The 21,102-nt window shown below is 38.7% G+C and overlaps 1 protein-coding gene and 1 long non-coding RNA gene across 2 annotated transcripts in view; one reads left to right on the top strand and one right to left on the bottom strand.

Annotated features, from left to right (window-relative positions):
- Positions 1-21,102, bottom strand: part of LOC119782870 (sorbin and SH3 domain-containing protein 1) — a 102,460-nt gene that overhangs the window by 68,869 nt on the left and 12,489 nt on the right. The window lies entirely within an intron of this gene.
- On the top strand, positions 7,796-19,821 carry LOC119782872. The gene is made up of 4 exons (XR_005280720.1): positions 7,796-8,222; positions 13,965-14,094; positions 19,417-19,535; positions 19,625-19,821. It is a non-coding gene; the product is annotated as an uncharacterized LOC119782872 (long non-coding RNA).

The following is a 21,102-nucleotide window of genomic DNA, read 5'->3' on the forward strand; positions in this document are numbered from 1 at the left end:
GTTTAATTGTTGTCACTTAGTTGCTATCGGATTGTATAACCGTCACATGGATGATGTAATTATTTGTGATTACCGTAATAAGGTGAGAAAAACCACCTAAACTTAACTAACAATGCGTCATTTTTCCTCACTGCAAAAAATGGAAATCTGTATGAGTTATTTTTGCTTAAATTGAGTGAATTTTGTCTTGAATTGAGGAGATAAAAGAGACATTTTGCCAATGGAACAAGACAATTTACACTTAAAATAAGAAAAAAAAATTGCTTTGTCTTATTTCAAGTGAATATTATCTAATTGTCTTATTTTAGGAGTAGAAATACTGATTCCATTGGCAAATCGTCTTATTTACCTACTAAAATTAAGGGTAAATACACTTATTTTAAGAAATTTTGTACTTATTTCTAGATGGTTTTTGCAGTGCTGAATGAATAAAATCAGGTTTGCTTATAAAATTATTTCATTTTTTTAGTTTTTTTGTCCTTCTGCGCCAAAATGAAACGACAGCTTTCAGGAGTTGAGGCTGCATTGATTTTCTCTGAGTCTTAGAGAAAGCATCACTTTGTGCTCCTTTTTACTGTAATGCTGTAATAACATGATTAATGTCAAACGCAGATCTATGTTTGCTTATCCAGAGAATTAGGAGAGCAAACAAACATTTACTGCTGACAAACATTTCTTTGACTCTGTTAAAAAACCAGAGTAAAAAAAGCAACATTACAGCTGCAATCTACATACATTATCTAAAGAATTAAAAGCAATTTTAATACTTTCTGTTTTGAAATAAAAATAAATTTTTGCTCATGCTATTAATATGTAAAGGTCCCCTTTAAGAGATGCTAATCTCAGACCCATTAATGGAGAAACACCAAGGCCACCAGAGCGATCGCTCAGAAACACTTCTACACTGCTCTGCAGGGCCTCTGCTTGTGTTCAACCAGTCGGGTTGATTTAGGAGACATTCTGTTTAACAAAGCAGACAGACAGGCCAGCTGAGTGGAGATGCAGACACACTCACAGATTCACTCATGCATGTATGCAAAAACACAAACTGAGCTTTCTTTTAGTGTATGGAACAAAAAGACACAAAAAGCAATTTCCTAAACCGAAAACATGTCCGCTTTAATGCTTCTCTGAGTGTGAGGTTGTGTTGCTCTTTGTCTGCTCCATGTTTACAAAGAGCAGTAAATAAGCCAACCTGCAGAATAGGCCGAGGAGTGATGTTCCAGCTGGAAACCTCTGCTAATAGGACCTAATGGATGAGGGGAAAATGGGAGCGAATCCAAAAAGACCTCAGGAGGACAGAGGGGGAAAAACTTTCAGCCTTCATGCTGTGACGTCCCTGAGAATCTGACCCAGTGCATTTATTTTTCCTCTCTCTAATAAAATCAAGTGTCTGCCGGACCCCCAGCAGTCATAGAGGCGATGCCTCCATGAGCTCATTTCCAAAAGCCCTTAAACAGGCATTCCTTTCAGCAGTGCTGCTTCTGCTCTATCCTCATATGAACCCCAAGAAACTGAGTTTACAGTACAGCGAGGCCTGTAATGTTGAACTTGTAATAAATAAAAAGAAGATGACAGCCTGCAGGGTTCGGATCTCTGTATAAACAAACGACAGCAGAGATCCCACAGGACCTTTTTAGGAAGAGACACTTGTGCAAAGAACAGCCTCGATCCTGCCTGTGGATGAGGAGAATGCTGGGAAGTTCTGAATGGGACATCAGCAAAGGTTATGGTAAATTCACAAAAAGGGTTAATCCACTGTCAGTAAAACCTAAGTATTGTTAAATCATGTTGCTCCAACAGAAGCAGAGAAAATAGCTTCTTTGCTGCTGCCTCAAATCTGCAAAGAAGTGCAAGATAATCTGCTCTTCACCTCTCCTGCATCCTCTGAATGCTTTGGGATCAAGGAAATATCTTTTCAAATCAAAAGACTCCCAAAAGGCAGCAGCCGTCCATCTTACCTACCTGATGACACCCTCAGAAAGTCCTTACTCCAACATTAGCTCCTTCTGAAGCTGCAGGAGTATTCTGTCTGAGCTTTGAGGGGGTCTTGTTTGGGCGGGACGTCCCAGTGCTGACCTTGACCTTGGCTATCTGTGAGGTTCTGTTTGGTTTTCGCAGCAGACGTGTCCAGATAGACCTGTCACCACATGCCACCTGGGAATGTGGCACCCACTCACCAACTGTACAGGGCATCATTAAACCCCTCCTCCCTTCGATATGCTCATGCAGAACCAGCAGGAGAGGAGAGGACTGGGTGGGTTTCCGACCCTTAAACCTTCTCAGTATGTTTACTCTCACTGGACACTTCAGGTGTAAAAGAGAATATACTCTGTAAAGGATAGAAAAAGGCTTGTTGATGCCAACAAACAGATGGTTTAAGATGATAGGAAGGCAACAGCAACTATAGTAAGAAGTCATTAGAATCACAGTAAGCAGTGAACAATTTCTAAACCTGCCAACCTATAAAATCTTGGAGCGGATAGGCTACAGCAGGGTGCAGCTCCTGTTAGCTGAGAACAGGGTCAAAACTGGATTATAAAATAAACACATTTAGTCAGATGCAAGGTTGGTGTAAACCTCCATGTTACGGCTACTCTTGCATCAAAATAGTTTCCCAAAAAACTCCAAAATTGCCAGAGTAATCTTAGGAGGAGGTTTTTCGAATCACAAAACAAAAAGCACTCGTGGAGAATTTTCTTGTTTCAAAGAAAGGGGTGTTTTCTTTACTTATAAAAAATAACTGAAATATTCTCTAATTTGACTTAGAAAAAATTCAAATATAAAACTTAAGCGATGTGTGTAAAAAAAATTGTTGCACTCGTCACTCCTACAAACAAACAATCAGATCCACCTCATCAGCTGCTTCTACTTGTTAATCTCAGCAGGAGGCGGACTGACGAGGAGGAGGGTCAAAGCAAAACCAATACATAAACAAATAAACAATAGCTCTACCATTCACACAACCTTAGATCTTTAACATTAATAATTTTGCAAAAAACAAATTAATCTAATTCTTAATAAGCTCCAACACTCCATTAACCTTTGTTTCAATTCTAAGGTGTTTGGGTTTCTTTCATGTCTCTGATGATTTCCGTGATGATTCTGTTTTTCTAGTTGTTAACATTTTAATTTTTTTTGTATTCTTTGCACATTTTTTATATCTCTATGGGATTCTTTCACTCCTCAGCTCCTGTGTTTATTACTCTCCTTCCCTCAGCTCCCTCTGTCGTAATCCCTCAGCAGCTTCCCGGTCCTAAACTTGGCAAATATCTTATGAGTGACTCGAATAGGTCTTTCTTGAAATCATGGCATGCTCTGTTCATTTGAACAGTAAACAAATAAATTATCTCACAAGAGAAAAAAAATCAAATAACCTGCTGCTATAAGTTTGCATAGCTTTCAGGTAATTAACGGAATTAGAAATATGCTAATTTGCATCCTAAAAGGTTCATAGGATCTCATCCTGTCAAAGTATCAGTCAGCAGCATTGTTAATGCACCATTTCACAGTAACCACAGTCATCAATTAGTGAATGACATATTACAGAATGGTTAAATACAAAAACTGTTAATGTCTCCAGAAGGGATGGAAAGGAAACATAGAAACCGTTCAACAGACTGCAGAGAGGCAGACAGTAACACTGCTGAAGTTTTCATCAAGCAGTGGTTGTTTTCATATTAAAAGGCTCTTGGTTCCTTCTTATCTAGACAAAGGAGTCAGCCTGGAAGACTTTCGCTTCTGTTATAGTCAGGGCTGGATTGGTCATCAGGCTGACCGTGCCGACACACATTTATGGACCGACGCAAGGCTCTCATAAAGTATTAAAAATTAATGAATTTCATTTATTCATGACAAATTATTTATAAATTAACCAAACAATTGTGTGAATAAAAATTTTTTTAGACCAAAACTGTATGAGACACAAAAAATTTTTTTGTTTTCTTTATTTTATCTCACAATCCTCAGCCGACCCCTCCCCTCACTTTGATCGAGTTGATCAAATTCAGCCATTAGGAGGTTGGTGACCTTCTAATGTTTGGAGATAATGAACAAAAAACACAAACAAGAAACAAAAATAGAATACAAAATGGGACAAAAATCCTACAAATAGATGCAGATGAATGTGCGAAAATAGAAATGTGCCACAAGAGCAATTAATACATTAAGAATATGGAAGCACTTTACAATAAGGCGACTCTTATAGATGGATAACAAACAAGTTATAGAAAAGTTATTAATTATTCTTTCAATACTTTATAAGTCATTCATAAGTTTATAATATGCATTAAGAGAGAAATAAAACTGAGCAATTCCTGAGTCTAATCTCTTCAACTATATATTTCATCTACTGTTGCTTATATATAACATTTCAGAATAAGTTACAACCCTTTAAACACAATAAGCATTCATAAGCATAATCTTAGTATACAGAATGCATTATCAACACTTATAAAATGAGTTATAAAATGTATACAGACTAAATAAAACATCTATAAAGTACTTGTTAGCCATACTGTATAGAGTTAGTTATGAAATACTGACATTCAGTAATGAAATATAGATTTCCATCTAACGTACAACAAAAATACACAAAGCATAAATATTTGCATTTGTAGTACAATCGAATCATGAGCAGATTTTATAAAGTTATTATTACTTGTTGTTATTACTGTTAATATTTTTCATGTAGTATTAGGAAAGTTTTGAGGAGGGTATATATTTGTTACTTTAACTTTAATAAAAAAAAAAAAAAAAAAAATAATAGTTTTACACTGGAAAGAAAATGAAATCTAGATAAGTAATGTTTTCTTAAAATAAGTGCATTTGTTCTTGGATTGAGGAGGTAAAAGAGTCATTTTGCCAATGGAACAAGACAATTTACACTTAAAATAAGAAAACGCAATTGCATTGTCTTATTTCAAGTGCATATTTTATAATTAGCTTATTTTAAGAATAAAAATACTCATTCCATTGGGATACTATCTAATTTACCTACTCAAATTAAGGGTATATACTCTTAATTTAGGATTTTTTTTACTTATTTCTAGATTGTTTTTCCAGTGCACTGCAGTTATCAATTATATAAATTCATGAAAGACTCAAATTGGTCCATATGAACAAAAATATGACTTCAGTAATATTGCTGGGAGTTATTTCTCCTCTAAGTGGGCTACTCTACGCATCATGATTAACTTCACACACAGACCTAGATTTAGGTTCGAGTGAGACTTCCTGTTTAAGCAAAAATCTTATTTTTGCTTAAACATAAAAAATATTATTTTCTCTTTCAGAGATCAAGTGAAAATTCCGTAACAAATATACATTAACTGTAAACATGGATGCCACAAGTTTCATTTAGAACAAAAAAACATTTAGAAAAGTATTTCTTCTTCATATTTTTACTTCATCCAATGATATCTAAGAGTTACCTTCAGGTATCACCTGAAGGTTTTTTATTATAATTATTGTGTTAAAGTAAAGGGCTGAAACAATAAATCGGATGAATTGTGATTAATCGATTATTAAAATAATCATCAGCTAATTTAGTAATCGTTAAATCGTTAACTGGAGTATAGAGACTCTAAAATATGCATTTAGCTGACAGGACAACCCACGTATAGTAGGAATTGTATAAAAATGGTAAGAAATATTAAACAATTTTGCATTTTTCATCTGTCAATATGCTCTATGCAGGACTCCTTGTGCACAAATGTTATTTCTATCTGGTTTAATTCTGTAAAAAAGGAATTATTAATAGACAGATCAATTGATTTGCACAATAATCATTAGTTGCAGCCTTAATAATTGATGTTATTAAAGGTCTGTTCTAAATTGAAATGGATAAATATCACCTTATTGGTGAAAAATGGTGGAAATAATTCACTGTGGACTTAGAAACATTAAACTTTAAAGGAAAAGTCCCGTCATATTCAGAATTTAAACTTCTGAAAGTACTTTAAATATGAAATTATTACATACTGTTCAATAAATGGCGAGAGTTTAAATTCAGAGTAATCTTCATTTGAATGTGCTTTACTGGAGGCATCCATGTTTGTCAAAGAACACTACTGCCACCTACTGGTTTGTGACGTCACGGTGCGGTATCGGCTGTTGATCAAGTCCCAGTGCTGTATCTGGTGTTTGTCACAACGCGCTATTATCCAAGTCATCTTGAAAACATTCTTCTTCCAAATGTTGGCTACATATTACAGGTTTTTTCTCTGGCCAGAAGTTCCATGGCAGATCCTCCCTCTTCAAGTTGGCGATCCAACGACCAACCCGTCCGTGGAGGATCAGGAATCGGAAAGGTGAAATAACTCTTTTTTTTTTACTTTTCCCCGATGTATTCCAGCATCCAGCTGCCATGCACGTGGGCATTGTCAGTTTCACTATAGCTCTGGTGAATTTCAATGGTGAAGTCCTCTGGAAATCTTCAATAATTGTTGTTGATTGCAGATGTGTCTAGTAGTTCCCATTGATTTTGCCTGTAAAGCGGTGAGAATGGCGCTAGGCTTACCGCACCGTGACGTCACTGCTGGAAGATGGCAGGAGGGAGGGGTTACTATATTTGGGCAAAAATGGCCGCTCCCGGACTCAGTGATTGCAACGTATTATTGCTAAATTCCTTAATTCACCACAAACATGTTAATTTTAGGTATAGATAATGATCCATTGATTATTCCCCACTGACTGGACTTTTTCTTTCATGGGGATACATCTTTAGGACACATTCCTTATTTTTATCATCTATCTTTGAAGTCACAGCCTACATATATAAAATGTAATATTCAGCCTGTTTCAAACAGTCTTCTTCATATAGTTGCAGGTATTTTTTAAATTACTTTTCTGACACTGCAAAAACAATCTAGAAATAGGTGAAGATTTCTTAAATTAAAGCTACAGTGTGTAACTTTTAGCGACATCTAGCGGTCAGACTGCAGACTGCAGCAACATGAACATCTCCCCCCACCGCTTCTCCCCCCCAACAGTACGGCGAGCGTTACGGGACAAAATGTCTTCCACGACGTCCGCATCACCTACCTTCTCAAGTGATGAGGTTTGTTTACATAGATAATTTTAATACTGCCATCTATTGTTCAGTACCGTCTCAGTTCATCTCTCTCAACTTGCCGTAGTTACTTTCGAGCGTAATGGGCGATCTCGCAATCGCTAGTTTGTTGGCTCTGCGCTGCCGTAGCGCAAAGATGTCTGCCTCCATGGCTGCGAGACCCGCTCCTATGTAATTATAAATAACGAATTCTAAGGCAACACAAATTTTAAGGTTAAGAGCCTGAGCTCGTATATGATGATAAATAACATAGTTATGTATAATATATTACATTTCTGACTGTATATCCCTGTAATTATTACACACTGTAGCTTTAAGTGTTTTTACTCTTAATTTGTGTAGGTAAGTAAGAGGATTTGCCAATAGAATGACTATTTTTATTCTTAAAATAAGATAATTAGATAAAACTCACTTGAAATAAGACAATGCAATAGTTTTTTTCTCATTTTAAATGTAAATTGTCTTGTTCCATTGGCAAAGTGTCTCACAAACCTCCTCAGTTCAGGAAAAAATACACTTATTTTAAGAAAATTTGACTTATTAAGATTTAAATTTTTTGCAGTGGAAGAATTACCCCAAAAAAGCATCCATATTTCCACTGTTTTCTCTCTAAAAACCAAACAATGACTTCAGCTATGATGTATGCCACACAGGGAGGTCCCTGTGTGAAACATTCATAGGCTCCCTCCTCACAGAGCAGTGTCAACACAAAGGAGCTCTCATCACACGTTGTGCTATGGACAGAGAGAATGGGCTCTTACGTAAGGCCATTTGACTTCTGCTTTGTCAACAAATGGCAGAGAGAGGAGAAGCTGAGCAGCGCCGCGCTTGGATCTCTCTGAAACAGCTCCAAAGAAGGCTCGAACGTGGCGCTCAAGAGCAGGAGCCTTTATCCTCCTAATTGAGAAGAGACCCCCACCGACCCTCCCGGCTGTCTCTCCATAAACAGCTTCTACCCTCAGCAGCAGCCTGGGATTCTATGCATTCCTGAGGCAAAGCTATTTGAAGTTCATTTCAAACAACTAGGCTTAAAAGGAATTGAATGTAACATCCAGAGACCGGGAGCAGGAAGCCACCTGCAAATCAGATATCAGCACACAGATGTAATCCTACCCTCCGGCCTTTCCCACATTACAAGTTACTTGATGTGGTGAGTTAAAACACAGCTCTGTACAATTGGGAAAGAAAGTGAAACATGGCTTTAAAAAAAGATTAAAATCTGGAATTTATGCCATTTTACCTTGACTCGCCAAAATAAAACCCGTTAGCTTCTGAAATGTTTCACACAAAGGGACACTTTGTGCTGTTTGTTAGAGAACATTAAAAACAGAAGCACCATGAAGGGAAAGAAGCCCAGCAGGGATATGTAGAAGGGTTAAAGCAGGTTTATATTTTAAAACAATATCCTGAACTTAAGTCATCTTTACCACCATACAGACTGTTCAATCTGTCATCAAAAATGGGAAATCTATGGAAATCTCAGGGTTAATTTAAGAGCTGCGAAAATCTGACATCAGAACAAATATTAGACATGCAGAAAGAAAGAAAGCCATTGTTGAGAAATAAAAAAAATCACAGCAAACAGGTAGGAGAAGTTTGTCTGGTCACATGACAACAATGACCAACATGCAAAACACTAGGCGTGGCAGGAGCCCCACAACCACATAACATAAAGAACACATAATCGGAAACATGCTGGAAACTGACTGCTGCAGAGGACTAGAGACTTCAAACAGCATTACATGTCATGCAACAGTGAAACACAGTGACGTCTGTGGTTGTGATTTGAAGCAGCTGAGTGAATGGAAACGTCTAATACCTATAGAAATGCTATTTATATATTCAAATCTTTAAATATTGGCATGATAAAAGGAGTAGATTTTTAATTAGCATTTAAAAACCATCAATTTTTTCCATCACGCTTAATCCCAGGTGAGTCGCTAGGGGTGCTGGTGCCTATCTCTAGCTGTCAATGGGCGAGAGGTGGGGTCCACCCTGGACTAGGGATGGAACGGTTTTTGAAAACCGTCCGAACCGTTTGGTTCGACTGTCTCGGTTCGGTTCGCGTGTGTTTCGTTCGGTTCTGCTCCTTTTTCTCATAGGCGAAGCGATTACACTCCAGAGCAGAAGGTGGCGGTACTGCGACCAAAGCCAACCACCAGTAGTAAACAAGAAGAAGAAGCGAAGCAGCGTAGCCGTGTGTAGCAGAAAAAAATCAGTTGTTGTGGAGAATTGTGTGGGTATGGCGAGCGGGAAAGAACAGGAGTTGGAAGACGCACCAGCAGCACTTTATAGGTCTGCTGTATGGGACCACTTTGCATTTAGAGTGACCTACGATGACGGCGGAAAGAAAGTTGTGGATAAAAACAGTTTTGTTTATGCTAACAGCAATACGACCAACATGTCAGGCTAACAATCAACATATACCGAACCGAAAACCGTGAACACGAAACCGTGAACGGAACCGTGGATTTTGTGAACCGTTCCACCCCTACCCTGGACAGGTCGTCAGTCCATCGCAGGGCAACACATAGACACACAGGACAAACGACCATTCACAAGCACAATCACACCTAAGGAGAATTTAGAGAAGACAATTAAAGGGGAATTTTGCTTTTTTTACATTGGGCCCTTGATTTTACGTTATTACATCATGTTCTACTCACCCATATGAGTTTTGTGTCATTTGGAGCTGTTCTGAAGATACTCCGTTAGGTTATATCCAAGTAACGTCTTCCTATGAGCAACGAGTTGAAGGCACAAACTAAACTGTTGATAATTAATTCTTTATGGCAGCGGTCCCCAACCTTTTTTGCACCACAGACCGCTATATGTCAGACAATATTTACACGGACCGGCCGGCGAGGGGGGGGGGGGGATACGATCAAGTAAAATGATACGAGTGGCGTAAAATCAAATACAAACCGCATAAAAATAAAACAACAAGCCGGTCCCATCTAGGCGTAATCGGAGAAAATGACAGACGAAGTGTGCTCCTGATATCCAGTCTGCTCCGTAGTTTTGTTTTGGTCGCTGTAACAGCAGAAAATCCCGCTTCACAAAGATAGGATGTTATAGATAGGAGGAGTCGTGAACTGAATTAAACTGTGTCAAGAGGCACAGATGCACCGACTGATGTAACTGGGAGAGAATACCGCAATTTTTTATATTTTTTAAAATAAAACATCACTCAAACTCTGATCGTCGATAAATTATATATGTATATATATATTTTTTTTTTCTGTGCAGCCCAGTACCAAATGACCCACGGACCGGTACCGGTCCGCGGCCTGGTAGTTGGGGACCGCTGCTTTATGGTACACCAGCATTCATAACATGTAGGCAAATCTCTGTCCCCCAGACATCCTCGGTTATATTTTTTATATTTATCTTTATGAAACAAAGAGTTTTTTTTTTTTTTTACTTTATTTAACCAATGTACATTACACCAAGCGGCTATGCTCTACCTCTTGTATATTCGTTTAGCTAATATGAACGTTCAATTCCATTTCTAGAGCGAGATCATCTGTGGTAGCAGCACTAGACATCTTCCAGGCATGTGAGGAAAACTAGCAGCAGTCCAGCGGACAGGATAAATGAACGGTAACCGGCGCGTGCGAATGACGTCATACACACGGCGCTTTATTTTTAAAAAATATAAATATAAAAAATATAACGGCGGATGTCTGGGGGACAGTGATTGGCCTACATGTTATGAATGCTGGCGTACCATAAATGATAAATAATAAACAGTTTAGTTTGTGCCTTCTAGTCGTTGCTAATAGGAAGACGTTACTTGGATATAACCTAACGGAATATCTTCAGAACAGCTCCAAAATACAAAACTCATATGAGTAGAACATGAGGTAATAACGTAAAATCAAGGCCCAAATGTTCCCTTTTACCTAATAGTCATGTTTTTTGGACTGTGGGAGGAACCCGGAGAGAACCCACACATTCACAGGTAGAACATGCAAACTCCATGGAGAAAGAAGCCGAGCCGGGGAAACGAACCCGGAACTTTCTAGCTGCAAGGCAGCAGTGCTACCCACTGCAACACTGAGCAGCCCCATTTAGAATATATCAGGCGATATTTTAATGGTTGTTTACAGCTCCTAGATAAGGAAGTCGGATTCCAGTGAAGAACCAAACCACCCACAGCGCTGAGCTAAGAAAGAAGTGTCCCTGAGTGCTTGCAGAGGCTCAGACCCTGATAAGCCACGGCCAGATCCTCCGCTCTCAGAGATCACATCCCGCGGAGGCCTGAAGCTGGCCGAGCAGATCAAACTTTCTGTTACAGGCGCTGTAGGAGAGCCAAGCTGCTTGCAGCCTGTACGCTAGGCTTTTAGAAGCAACACCAGAAGAATGCCAACGAGTTGACAGTTTACACAAAGTGATGTATCTCCAGAGCAAATGCTCCGGGCCGCAGTCCAACAGCGAGGGAGCTCGAATCAGAGCCTCGCTCACAGGATAAACACTGGGCTGAATATTTAAGTAGCACTCTACTCTCACTTTGGAGAGTTCACTTCTGTGGTCAGAGAGTGAAAAGTTCAACACTAGAAAAAGCTTAAGAGGGCTAATTTATTGAAAATGTGGGGTTTCATTTATACATATGAAGAAGAGACACCCAGGGTGTCGCATGATGTTGTGTCTATGTAAGGATCCCAGCTGTGCACTACTGATTCCTCTTGGCTTCAGTACGCAACATTAGGTGCACAGCTATGACAATCCAGATTATTGCCTAAGAAGGTGCTGACAGCATTTTTTCATCTCTGCTGGATGTTTTGACTCCAAGCAGGATTGGAAGCTCTGACTGTGTTCCCTAATATAACTCTCAGAGCGCCTGTGTGGCAGCCCTACTTGATAATTGAGTCATAGGATATGGCGGCTGAATGCGAATACAAACAGCCACGCGATAATCCAGCAATTTTGAGAGCAATGAAGGCCTCCCCGTGCGAAATGAGTGTGCGGCGGGACCCGAGAGGGTCCGTCTATTTGAGGAATGCAGGCGTGGTCTGACTCGAGGCCGTCATGCCCAGAGACAAACACAACAGGCAGCTCCGTTAATAACAGCCGGGCGTCACGGCAGATCAGTTATCGTTTTTATTTTCAAAGGGAGCGATTTACGAGCTTGCAATGCATGAATGTCACTTAATAAAGATAGTTTGATCCGTGCATCGATGAGTAACATCCAGCGCTTTGGAGAAGTATTCACACCTCCTGAACCTCTTCACAGTTTGTCATGCTGCAAACTTCAGAGCGACGTGTTGGGATTAAGGTTGATAGAACATGACAGAGCAGTGCTTAAATGGGAAATAAAAGGGAAAGAATGGGTGGTTTTGAATTTCTAATCTATGTAAAGAATGCTGAAAATTCAATTCAGTTTATTTTTATAGCACCAATTCGCAACACATGCCATTTTAAGGCACTTTACAGTTCACCAGATCACACAGTCAAAGTGATTCAAAGTTTTCTATCTAAGGAAACCCAGTTGATTGAATCGACTCATTGACTGGAATGCAATCCCTCACACTAAGCATGCTTGTAGCGACAGTAGAGAGGAAAAACTCCCTTTTAACAGGAAGAAACCTCCAGCAGAATCATAAAACCTTCTGCTGCTTTTCCAGCTCTAGCTCTTTTGGGATGTTTATCTACCAGCCTTAAACACATACAAGCTTAAAATAGTTGACATAAAATATTTATTCGTTTAAAAGTTACAGAACACAGTCAATCCGAGTTTTAACTCCTGATCTAATCCCCTACAGTGCTGCTCAGGGAGGTCAATCTCATCTTTAATCTCACATCCTTAGCAGGTTTCCCTCCAAAATTGTTCTGAATTTCGATCCATCCATCTTTCCTTTAATTCTGAACAAGTTCCTGAGGTTAAACACCCACAGCATAATGCCCCCAACACCATTTTCAGAGAGGATGATATAATTTTTCTCTCTTCTGATCGTAGCTCTTTCTTCAACGTGCTTCCACTGCCTCACAGCATTATCTTTTAGAAAACATGGCATCAGCTGACTCTCTTTAATCAACAGTTTACTTCTTGCTCCTCTAAAACAAAGGCTATGGTTTTGTAGAGCGAAAGTAAACCTCGTCCTTTATGATAGATCTCTCTTTACTTTTGCATTTTTTATCTGAACCAGATCTTCTCATAAGTTGATAGTTTTCTGTCAGTGGATGCTGGTAATACTGTCATGGTTAACAGAAGGTCCATGGGATCTAAACCTCAGACACTTTTTTTTTATTATGAAAACCTATTTGCAATTACAGGATTACCTGCAATGAGTCTTTAAAAAGCCAAAAAGTGAGAGTGGGCCACTTGGTTGCTTTTCTAATTAATGCTCTCCTCTCCTGGCCTTTCAGTTTAGTAGACCTCCTTGTCTTGAAGGTTTTTGGTTGGTCGATGTGTTTGAAACATTCAAACAGTAGTTTGGTAGTTGGAGATATTATTTTAGGACCTAACGCTGCTTTAAACATCTCTATAACTTTCAGTTTTTTCCCTAATGTACTTTAACACATGCATTAAAAGCAAAAGTCCCGTCAGCAAGGAATAATCAATGGGTCATTATTTATACCTAAAACTAATAAGTTCGAAGTAATTTAATGAATTTAGCGTTAATCACCAATAAATAAAAACAATATTTTTATTCATGATCACTGAGTCTGGGAAAATAACATTTGTCCACAAGGAGTCCTGCATAGAGCATATTGACGGATGAAAAATTGTTCTTTTTATGTTTAAATGCAAAGTTGTTATATACTTTTTACAATTTTTTATATTTCCTACTATACGTGGGTTGTCCTGTCAGCTAAATTTAAACTTATTTCTCCTTTCTGATTCATGATCCTCCACTGATGGGTTCGTCGTTGGATTGCCAACATCAAGAGGGAGGACGTCATTAATCCGTTACTCTCTGCTTCGCATAGTGTACTGGTCGTCGCCATCATGGATAATAGCACATTGTGGCAAACACCAGATACAGCACCGGGACTTGCTCAACAGCCGATACCGCACCGTAGGTGGCAGTAGTGTTTTTTGCTATGCCTCCAGTACAGGCACGTGCAGAGGGGGGGGCTAAGGGGGCTTGAGCACCTGCCCCTTTTGCTCCATGATCCCAATGTGCCCTTTTGGTCCTTTTTTTTTTTTTTTTTTTTTTTTTTATCTTAATTTTTTTTATTTGACACATGTACTGAAATTATTATTATTATCTTTTTTTTGGCAAGAAAAATGTAACCCATGTTAAAATCTAACATAAATAGGGATCTAACATAAATAGGGATAAGTAGTTGGTTAAAAGTCTGTAGACAGAAAATAACGTTCCCTTTAAGAAACCAGGTGCAGTGTCTGGGTGACGCTGCAGTACGCAGACCCGAAGGAGAGAGCGGAGGAGGAATCGGAGAAAAAAAAGAGCGGTGATTAATTAACAGAAAAAAGTTAATATTTTAGTAAACAAAACATAATTTACCTGGTCGGGAACTGACGAGGATTTTATGAGAACTAAGCCATATCGGTTTTGGTGAGTTTTGTGTTTATTTTTCTGTATTTTCATTGTGTTGTAATTTTTCTGTTGGTGGAGAGTAATTAACTGTTATTCAGTTAATATATGAAGTTTATGAAGAAGAATTTATTTGCATAATTTGAGTATTTAAAAAGAGTTTTATTGTGTTTTTGGCCTGTTACACAGGTCAGATTTTTTGTTTGGATTGGAAGTTTGGTCGGAGCGAGGATTACCCCTTGCTCACACTGGCTCCGGTGCGGTTACCGAGCCGACGGAGACCGCAACTCCCGCACACCCCCTCTCACTGCCATGTGCGGCGTGCACATTCACAGACGGGATTCAAGATGGCGAGCCAGACCTAGAACTTCAATTCATCTTGTCCATTGAGGGAGGGACTTTCCCGCGTGTGGTAATCCCCTGCCAGAGCGGTTGGGATATCAGAAACTAGTTTGAACTGAACTAAAAAAGAACTGGAGACTGATTGAATTATTATTATTATTTTTTGGACTGAATCAAACTGATTCTTTTCATCGAACTGAGTGCCTATATTTACATTTGGACTTGAACTTGAATTTAAAGTGCCATACTTTGATTTTCATATGTTTAATTTCTGAATGTGATTTGAGTAATTGTGGTCCACTTGATTTAACTGTGTTGAAGGTATTTTGCAACCTGTAAAAGAAAGGAAAACAGTTAACTCAGGAAAAATTTAAATCTTAAAATAGGTGCAACCTATGAAAAAGATACTGGTCTAATTAATCCAAATTAGTCTAATTAAAATATGAACTAAAGAGCAAAAAGAAAGAGTGATATATTCTTTTTTTTCCTTCTCCCTTTTCTTCCCCATTTATACTTGCCTCATTATTAAGAATCTGCAGAGTATTTTTGGTTTCATGTATTGTATTTTATGTGTGTTTTGCATTCATTAAATTGCCGGCCATTTTCACTTAAGCAGCGGTCTCTGGTGCTATTATTTTGCTCCCCACTCCTTAGAGCCTAGAACTGGTCCAGTGGCGCAGTTAGTGGTGTGATACCAGTGCTACAAAAACAATACAATAAGCCCTCCGGTCACATTGTTACCTTTGACCTTTTGCCGGTGACGACGCACTTGCCTCTCGCACAGTCAGATAAGGCGGCTAACTGCGGAGCTAAAGGTAGCGAACATTCCACATTACACTGTGGCCGCTGCTCATTTGGCCCTAAGCATGATCAACCATGATCGGATGGATGGCTATGTCGTCAGTCTGCACCGCCTCTCCAATGTCAACCTGAATAGACATGTAAGTGAAACCAAATGAGCCCCATGGATGATGCAGTATTGTTTGATCTAAAACACTGTTTACTCTGTGCTTTTAGTATTTTACATTGAAAATTATGTTTTTTAATTCACAAAAAACTGTTCTGTAATGATTACAGAACAGTTTTTTTGTGAATTAAAAAACATAATTTTTGGTGAAAATACTGGAGTAGGCTTGCTACTTGTCAGACAACGGAAAACTTTGAACGTTGTATAATTTCTCTACTTTAGCAAAGAGTAGCGGTTTAAACGGAGGAAAGTATAGGACGCAGCGCGCCTTTCTCTGAAGAACTACTGAGCGGGAGGAGAGAGCCAGATGAGGAACAGCTGTTCTTATCTATCGATTCAGTATTTTTATCATACAGACATTAGGCTGTTGTTCTTGTGTTTCCCTTAGCTTTGATTGTATGTCTCACAATTTTGTAATTTATCATTGTTCATTAAACTCTGAAAGCTATGTGACTTTGTTAATATTCTGTCCTAAAATGCGATAAGATGTGCCCTTTTTTTTTTTTTTTTTTGAGCACCTGCCCCTTTAGTGGTCTCTGCACGGCCCTGCTCCAGTAAAGCACATTCCAATGAAGCTACTCTTAATTAAAACACTTATTTATTAAAAAATATGTAATAATATCATACTTAAAGTACTTTCAGAAGTTTGTATTCTGAATGTGAACTAACTTTTCCTTTAAGCCTTCAGAGAACAGTGAGATTAAATTATATATTTTTTAATAAAGTGAACTCTGAAATCAGAGAGATGAACTGGAATTCATTTAGAGTTCCACCAGTAAAAGGGCTGAAAAAAAAACATGTTCACCACTCTGATTTACTTTGTTAACACTTGAGCTACTTCCGACTTTTTGTTGGTCTGTTGTACATAAAATCCCAGTTAAGATACATTAAGGGGGAAATGTGTTACTATTTAAAATGTCTGCAAACAGCCAGCATGACGTCACTGTTTTTCCATCGTTTAGAGACGTCTAACACCTGGAAGAGCGGTGAAGACAGATGTGAGGTCCTGATAAAATCCATCAGCACATAAGAAATTGGCTATTCAGCGCCTTGTTTACATGCAGCCATGATCAGGTGGCGTCTTTGTCACACAGACCTTGAAAACTCAAAGCCCAACACTTTACTTCCCCCTCTGACTTCACCCAATGAGGGGCGATGGCTGCAGCAGACGAGGGAGGGAGAGGAGGGTGTTGCTATGCAACCGCTAATGTAACTTTAAGAAGGAGCGAAAACAGAAACCCAAGTCTGGCTGAACATCCGGCCTGATCCCAGTCCTTCTAGTGTTTAGAGTTAGCCTCTTTTCTGCAAAAGCTACGGCTGCTTTTCATATAAATATCCAGAATAACCAAGCAAATGCAAAGCATCAACTCTGACAGAGACGTGGCTAATGGTCAGTAAATTCTTCTGTACATTACCTCAGCAATAAACACAATAAAAATAAGATTTCTCTCAGTCGTCTCAGACGCTGACATGTAGCACATTAATCTTGCAAAGCCATTTAATTCTAATTCAATTATTTCTGTGATAACTGAACAAAATGCATCAAATAAAAAACATGAGCAACAAGCTTGGAAACGTTCAAACTGGGAAACAAGCCTTAGAGGCCTCGTCTCTTCTCTGTCTAACAAATCTTTGGATGTCATTAACTCAGAGAGGGGTCGCTCCTGTCAAATCTAGGAGGTGTGAAATGTGACTCCGAGGAAGCTTCATGAAATATTAAGAGGAGGAACTGGGTCCAGGCTACAGGCTCCCAGCCTTACTCCACAGGTCATCATTTCTGCTTGTCAAACCAACAACACTGAAATGAAACATGCTCACCTTTATTTATGCACCTGGACAAGAGCCCTGCATTTAGTTCACAAAAAGTTTCTATGTTCTTCCCAATATTACAATAAAATAAATGTCCCTTACATCACAAAGCTGCATTTTAATATATTTTCTTTTTTTAAATTCCCCTCAAACGTGGTCATTTTTTTAAACTATGCTATAATGAATGGGGGAGGTTACTTGTAGTTGCAGTTGGAAATAGGATTATTTTGTTTTTAGTTAAAGGCATAGTGGATGATGTTACTTTTTCGGGTGGATCATCCAAATAAGTGGTCCTCCTAATTGTCAATCATTCTGGTGATACGTTTAGATAAGACCGTCCTACGTGCTTCTCCCCATTTTAATTTAGCAGAGGTAAATTGCAAATCTTCTTTTGTAAGCTTCTATGAGCAAGCGTGCATGAGGAGAAATGGGCTCGTGCACGGTCTGACACGCGTTTAATAGGTGTTCCCTCTCTGGAGCGAGTACAGGGTTGTGCATGTGCATTTTTCTTAAAGTGGAGAGGGTGGGTTTTTCAAAAATTTGTGAAAACAGGGTAGGCAAGAATTGTTTAATGTTGGATTATTTGCTAAAAAATAAAGTGAAAGTGAAAATCCTCCGCTATACCTTTAATTTCTGCCAGGCTCCCCTGCAGCTACCCTGGGTCCCTCCTAGAGGGCGCACTCCGCACTTTAGAAATACCTGATTTAGAGTTTGGATCTGTACAAGCAAACCTGGAAATGAACAAGCTGGCCCAGTCACAGAACTGATGGTGAGACTTTACGATGCATGACGTTAGGTGCAAGAATTACCGATAATGCAGCAGCGCTTTTCTGCTAGCATAACAACAAATTGGCGACGGCATCGGAGCAATGTTGGAATGAAAATGAAGAACGTAGAAGAAAGCATAAAACCGGCAGAAACTGTTCATTGGAGAGTTTCTTTGACGGCTTGAAATGTTTTAAAGATCAACAAAATTACAAAAACAGAGAGTGTCGCTTGACGTTTTTGCATTACATGCTTAGTCATCTGATTGGTTCTAACGCTGACCCTGTTAGTCCCGCCTCTGAAATCAAGCTGTAGCGGTTCTTTAGCAGAATGATATGCTGATTATACATCATATCAGTGTAACTGGCCAGGCTGTGTAAAAAATGCAGATTAGCTGGGATGGTAGAGAACCCTTCCAATTTATGGGCAACCCTGTTGATTGTGATAAGAACAACAAAAAAATAAATATATAATTTTATCACAGGAACTAAAAAAAAATAATGTTTGTAAATTCAACAATATATAGTTTTTGGATGTTTTCCTTATAAAAAAGCATTAAATGTCCAAATGCTTTTGGGCTTGTTTGAAAAAAATGCAACGAAAAAAAAATATCTTTCGTCAGCAATAATACCAACTTTGATTTTCTTTGTTTAAAAATGAGGATTATTTTCAGTCAGCTTAAATAAATTGACTACACTCAGGTTTTGGAGAACCCAAGTTTGGATCATATTTACAGCCACTGGACAGATAAGGTTCAATTTATTACAAAATGAGAAACAATACAAGTGTTAGAGGGCAAATACTTTCTATCATACCTATAGTCTCCACTGTAGGATGATTCTGAACTATCAGTAATGATTTTTTACAAATCATCCAAATCTTAATTAATCTTCTGTAGGTCCTGTTAGGAATCCAGTTTGTGTGGGTTGTTTGTATGTCCTTTCTCTTTCCACCACCAGGTGTTGCCCTGTCCTTATTGGTCCTCCCTGGACACCTGCGGCTCGTTGGTTCATTACTGGAGGAGTACTTGAGCAGTGGGCTGTCACTACCTCGAGGCCAGAGTGTTTGCCAGTTTTGGGTACTCTAGCCAAGATGAGATAAGCTGAATCTAACCTGAGCCTTGTTTCCCTGAGTCTTATGTTGTTTTTTTTCTTTGCTCTTCGGTAGGAAGTCTTCCTGTGTAACTGGATTCCTGTACCTTCTCCCCTTGGAAGGACTTACTGAGTACACACTGAGCACGGGAAAACCTCCACATGATCCGTTCAAGTTACCATCGGAAATCCAAGTGACAATCCGCTCCATTACTCCTCGGGTCCAACGTATGTCTACCTGTCCGCTCTCCAACAAGTTCCCTCTTCTCTGGATAATCCCACACAGACTGGATTTAAGGATTGATAAGACCCCCCTCAAACGTGAGTCCCATTCCAGCATAATTCAAGCCGCAGTCTCATTTCCCACGGTCCCTGAACTGATCTCTGTGATCTCCCCTTCAGACTTTCCAGTTCCGGTTCACCAGTTCTCTGAGTTCCAGATCCAGCCTCCGTTCACATTGCCACAAATAAACCTGTTAAACTTTTCTCCGTGTTCTCTGAGTGGTTTCTCTGCATGTGGGTCAAATTCCTTAAACCGATCATGACAGGTCCCACCTGAGGGTAGCACAAAATTGAAAAAATGAGGCTTTGCAATAGTGAAGGGTCAAAGATCTGTTTCTCTCAATGCTCCAACGGTGTGAACTACAGGAGGAGAAGAATTTGGTCCAATAGGGGTAAAGGGAACTTTAATTACTGAGTTATAATTATCTGCATTTAATTAATTCACATGAATTGAAGGCAAAATAAATATAGTAATATGCTGCTCCTTTAGAACATGAATTTATTTCATGCTTTTTACTCATCTTTAAACCATTAGAAGTGGAAGGTTTTATAGATGCTTAAATCGGGTTACTCTTGGATATCTAATAAAGTCTCCACATTAAGGACATTAAATGTTCAAAGGATCCCAGGACTCGAATGATCAAACACTGTGGTTAATGTCTGAGCTCTGGCCTCTACAGGCTGATCTCCACTGCAAAAACGATCCAGAAATAAGTAAATGTATATTAAATTAAGTGAATTTAGCCGTAATTTGAGTAGGTAAATAAGATTATTTGCCAATGGAATGAGTATTTTTACTCTTAAAATAAGATAATTAGATAATATGCACTCAAAATAACACAAAGAAATAGTTTTTTCTTATTTTAAATGCAAAGTGTATTTTTCCATTAGCAAAGAGTCTCACTTACCTCCTCAATTCAATAAAAAATTCACTTATTTTAAGGGAGAATGACTAATTTAGATTTAGAAGCATTAAAAAGCATAAAAAACAGACCTCATGAAGCTGTTCAGTGGGGAAGAACATGTTGTGCAAAGAACTTTAATTTATGCAGGGTCAAAATTATACATACAGGTATAAATATATACCTGCAACTACAACTCGGTAATAAACTTATAAACTTATATACATGCATGCATTGACCAATTAATAAGTGCATTCAACGACCATGATTGAGATATTGTGAACTGCATGCATTGCCACTCACCATTTTCTATTTACTGTTTACATTTTATCTAATTTTCCAATAATTGTTTCTTTTTGCATGTTTGAAC

The sequence above is a fragment of the Cyprinodon tularosa genome, unplaced genomic scaffold (genome assembly GCF_016077235.1).
Source record: "Cyprinodon tularosa strain WSP-4 unplaced genomic scaffold, ASM1607723v1 ctg199, whole genome shotgun sequence".
NCBI lineage: Eukaryota > Metazoa > Chordata > Actinopteri > Cyprinodontiformes > Cyprinodontidae > Cyprinodon > Cyprinodon tularosa.